This window comes from Pogona vitticeps, chromosome 1, assembly GCF_051106095.1.
Source record: "Pogona vitticeps strain Pit_001003342236 chromosome 1, PviZW2.1, whole genome shotgun sequence".
NCBI classification, from domain to species: domain Eukaryota; kingdom Metazoa; phylum Chordata; class Lepidosauria; order Squamata; family Agamidae; genus Pogona; species Pogona vitticeps.
The window spans coordinates 219,321,760-219,327,301 of record NC_135783.1 but is presented as its reverse complement, the minus strand read 5'-3'; positions in this window follow the sequence as shown (position 1 = coordinate 219,327,301).

The window sequence follows — 5,542 nt, the reverse complement described above, 5'->3', positions numbered from 1 at the left end:
TGTAACTAACAAACAAGCTAGGCAGCAGGTCACGGGCTGCTGCTTTAGGTTTGCTCTGGTGGTTGGCGGAGGGGCGGGGGGTGGAGAGTAAGAGGGGAGTTCAGGTTGCTGACACAGCTAAAATCAGACAAAACATTCTGGCTTTGTACTTCTCAAATGCCTGTTTTAGAAAATTGCTCAAGTTGTTCTTAACATCACCACCCACCTTCCCCTTCTGGTCCTGACATTGTGTAATAATAGATAATGTTGACATATGCTCCCCGCTGGTCAGAAATACTATACTTCTGTGAAAGGTAACATTTTCAAGAAATGACAAAATGTATTTTGCTTGGACAAGACATTAATTATTTGACGAATCACACAATGTGGGATATTATGGGGGTAAAAGGTTTACCGTCGGAGTTGTGGGAGAAAGTTTGTTGGGACAGTAAAAGCAGCAACCCTGGGTCTGTTTAGTTTTTTTGCTAGTTCAAGAGGTCCTGGCTTGGTCTCAAAACTCGTGTGTCCTCAGGAATTTAAAAGAAACATTTGCAGTATGTACGAAGAACAGCTGTCTCTAGTAGGAGTGAGAACACATTTTGAAAATGACTATTTTAACATTTTCTCAAGGAGGGATCATAGAACGTAACCATGGGGTGGTCCCCCCAATTCCACTGGCTATTTTTATAGATTAGATTTACATTTTGGTAGCTTAAAAATGATAAGAAGGGAGGAAGGGGGAGGGAGGGAGAAATATAAGTATATTTCCCATTAGACAAACATGTACAAAAATAAAAAACGAGGAAGAGGAGTTAAATTGTGGTAACTATATATGGTCTGAAGAAGCATCTGGCTAGGAAGACAGAATCAAGGAGCAGCAAGTTTGTACAAAGGATGGCCAAATCCTAAGTTTGGAAGGACTCTTCTGTTTTTAAGAACTGGAGTAACGAGCTTCTCTCATTCTGTGTATTTACTATGAGTTGACTGAGGGAATGGAAAAAGCAAACATTTCTGGTCCACTCTGCAAAGCAGTCCTTATTTTTGAGGTGTTTGTCTTCGGCTGGTATTGGTTTGCCTTTTTGTAGAGAAAAATCCAGATATATTCAGAGGTGCTCTCCTTTATTGCTACTATCTTATGTATTTCAGAATTTATTTAGCCTTGCAAAAGAGACGAGAGATTGAAACGATGGCTAGAATTCCATTGCATAATTTTATGCAGTGTAATTCTGATGATGCTGTCAAACATGGCTGTTTGGATCCCCTGAATCTGGAGGAAGGAAATAGAAAGCTTTCAAACCCCCCCCCCCCCCCGAGTGTGCTTGCTGATGCCATCAGAATTGCATGGCATAACACTGTGCAACAGGAGTCTGGCCTGTGTGAGCCCTGATTTAAGTTTAAGTCATGAAATATAACGTTGTGTGGTAGGTGGGTCTGCATGCAGACACACACACACACACACACACACACACACACACACACACACACACACACACACACACACACACACACACACACACACACGGGGGGGGGAGAGAGAGTTGACTAAGGAGAAATGTAAACAATCAGATCAGGTGGGGGGAAGAAAGAAGTCAGGAAAAAAGAGTAGTGGTTGCAACTTCTTTCAGTGAACCACAAATATAATTATGTCAGATCATAAGGATAGCACATGTTATTGGAGAGACACAGGACAGAAGCAGCCTTGCATCCCTCTGAGGTCTTCTTTGGGCATGAGTATCTGGAGCCCAGATACTCATCCAGACTCTTGTAGTGTCAATCACCATGTATGTTTCTTTACAGTAAAGGAGGCTGACAAGGGAAAAAATGATTTGTTTGAAATGTGGTGCTTTGCTGATATCCTGGACTGCTAGAAAGACAGACAAGTGGGTCCTAGATCCAATCAAGCCTGAAATACCTCTGAAGGCAAAATTGTTGAAACCGAGGCTGTCCCCCCATGGACATATCATGAGGAGGCAGGATTCTCTGGACAGGTCAGTAATTCTGGGAAAGATGGAAGACAGCAGGAAAAGAAAAAGACTAAATACAAGATGGACCAACTCCCTAAATGTAGCCACAGGCCCGAGTTTACAAGAGTTGAGCAGGGCAGTTGAACACATGATGTTTTGGCCATTGCTAATTCATAGGGTTGCCATATGTTGGAGGCAACTGGAGGGCACATAAAAACTGTAATCTGGAATCCTGAGCTTGCTGGATAGCTCAGCGACTAGGTATTTGGCTGTCGAGCCAGAGGTTGGGAGTTCAATCCCCCACTGTACATCCCAGAAAAGGCAACCTGTGTGACCTTGGGCAAGCTGCAGAATCCCAGGATGTCCCCAGAAGAATATAAATAATAATTGGGTGTCACCAAATCAATTCTGATCATAGTAACCCTTTCCAGGGCTTTCCAAGTAGAGAATACAGTGCTCAGAAGTGATTTACAGCTCCCTTCTTCTGGGGCAGCTCTGGGACTGTGTAGCTTGCCCAAGGCTTCCACAGACTGGCTCTTCCCCTCAGAGGCACAGTGAGGAATTAAACTCCCAAGCTCTGCCTCCACGGCCAGAGACCTAAACCACTGAGCCATCCAGCCAGCGTCATTCCCAGAAGAAGGGAATTGTAAACCACTTCTGAGCACCAACGTAGAAATCTCTGAAAAGGATCACTGTAAGTCTGAAATGACTTGATAACACACTATTTTTTATTATATCTGGAGCCCTAGATATATGTGAAGAAACACAGTGTAGGGCCATTCCAAGATATGGTGGAGCAAATGCTCTTCCCCAGGCACAAAAGTGAAAGAACTGGAAAAGTTATTTTGTTCTCTGAGGCAGAATAATCCCACATGCAACTCTTCCCCTGCCCACCTGACAATAAAAATACAGACCTTTTATTCACACAGTCAGGCATATGGCTCATAACACGAGCAGCACCTTGTTAGTTAGTGGCCATTTGCCACAGGTTTTATGCACTTTAACTTAGGCATGCATCAATCACTAACAGGATTCTGGCCAAAAAATATTACATTCAGTAATGAGCAATTGGCTGCCCATTAGTGATACCCCAAATCACTTCCTGAGACGGTTGCCTCGCTCCTACTAATGGTGAGGTCGGCTAATACCAGGCCTGTCTTTTGGCCGCACCACCCATATTCAGAAGAGTTATTCAAAGAAAATCAGGACAAATTAATTTGTTTGTCCTGACAGGAAATTAACATCAGTGTTTCTGCTAATAATAGCTGATTGACCAATATGTGCCTTTCAGATGCCATGTGAAGGGAAGGGTATGTTTAAAATGAACTCTGACATTTTCAAGGGGTGAACATACAAAGGTTTTATTTGGATGAACTGTAGCTGAGACCAGAATGGCTTCCTTCATTTTCAGCTTTATAGCTGACCCTTTTCACTCATGAGTAGCTTTTATGTTTGCCAAGGAGACAGGGAAACAAGCACGGGAAGATTGTAGCTTTTCTACCAGCATCCCCCCTCGCCCCCACGCACACATAATCCCCCATACCAAACCCTCATTACAACACTGCCCTCAGTTCTACCTGAAGAGCCAGGGCAGGTGTTTGGCTTTGTCAGAATGAGATGCAGGGATGCGCATCAGTTGGCTGGCACATTACAATAGGCTGCTAGAGAAGTTGGCAGGAGATAATGTGTATGTTTTATGCTATGCAGCATTGTTTTGACTCTTGCCTGAGGGAACAAATTTGGATGAAATAAATTTCCTTTGCACATGAAAGGGAAGGGGAGAAGGAGGAAGAGCAGGAGCAGCACCAGCAGAATTTTGAAAAATAAGAGTCATGGAGACTGAGCACTGTCTAACCGTGATGAGATATAACTTAAAACATGTTGTTAATTCCCAAGTGCTGCTCGATGATGAGAGATATTTTGTGAGCTGGTCAGCTGGTTATGTAACACCAAGGCTTTCACACTAAATTTTAGTTTACATTTGAATATTCAGAATAGGCAGGGAGTCAGAACATTTAGGAGAATAGCTGAGAAGCTTGCTCTCCAAAGTAAAGACTTGTATTCTCGAAGGTTTGAAACCCACAAACACCAGCAGAGATTAAACAAAAAAGAAGAAAGTCTAAAACTCAACAAAGCCTGGCTCCCACCACTGAGAAACACAACCTGCAAAAGGTCTATCACAGTGACAGATCATCTCTCCCTTATCACAACAGTACATCTACACACAAAAAAACACGCATGCTACTCACCATAATCACCCAATCTCCTGAAAAGGACAAAAAGCTGATCCCACAGCTATAAATACTCAACTATCCCAGAAACTGCACCAGAGCACAGACAGAGTTCTGACTCCTGTCCTCTGAAGATGCCAGCCACAGAGACTGGCGAAATGTTAGGAAGAAAAACCTCAAAAACACTGCCAGACAGCCCGAAAAACCTACAACAACCATAAAGAAAGATTCCTTCACAAAACCTACAAAGTCTCTCATCTACTGCTGTGCAACATAAAAGCCATCATGTGTTTGCATCATTATTGTGGGCTAAAGCTAATCACCAGAATCCTATTGGTGCCTGTGCAAGGTTTGCATCACTTGCTACAGCTATTTGTGGCTAGTCAACAAGATGATGAGATGCATCCTAGCAATGCACTGCTGGATAGCTCAGTGGTTTAGGTCTCTGGCTGCAGATGCAGAGACTGGGAGTTCAATTCTCCATCGTGCCTCCTTGAGAGGGGCTGTTCTCGATGATCCATAGGATCCCTTCCAGCTCTGCACTTCAAAGATGATTATTATTATACTTATGTGGCTTACCAGGCACATAGCTGAGGCATGCCCCAACATGTTGCAATTAACTTCCATTAGCCATTGATTCCCACTGTGGTGTAGTGGATAGAGTGATGGACTAGGACTCTGGAGAACAGGGTTTGCATCCTCACTTGGCCACAGAAACTCACTGGGGGAGTAGAACTCATAGAACCACTCCTTACATATCTCAGTTACCTTGAAAGTCCTATCAGGGTTGCTGTAAATCACTTCTCATGGCATGGAAAACACACACAACAGCCATGGGAAATCACAGAAACCTTACATGAACACCAATGCTATTCTGGCCAACGTTTCATTTAAAAGTGAGTGCCAGGCACTCATGAAATGCCTATCACAGCATCCCATTACACTTTTCAAAAGTTCAGTCAAAAATAGAATATTCCAATGAGAATAATTTGTTGGGGGAGGGAGGACTCAATTGATCAGCTTTTTTTGACAGGCCTGATTTATTTCACACTCCCTGAGTCAAAGTGTTGCACAAAGAAATGTTTTGTGAGGGACATGTCCCCTAACATGATGAGGGACATGTTAGGGAAAATTGCATACAAAATGCCTATATTACAAAAAGCTGTATATAAAACTGCATATATTGGGGACAGCTGCATATGGAATGCACTTGTTATTGAATTTTGTGTATGGAAGTATATGTGAAACTGGGTGCAGTTTTTTTTTAAATTGCAAAGTGAGATGTTGGGCAGAATGGACTTATGACTTATGTTCATATGAGAAACAGGTTCATGCAGGTTCCTGGTGAAAAAAGCATGTGGAGATAGC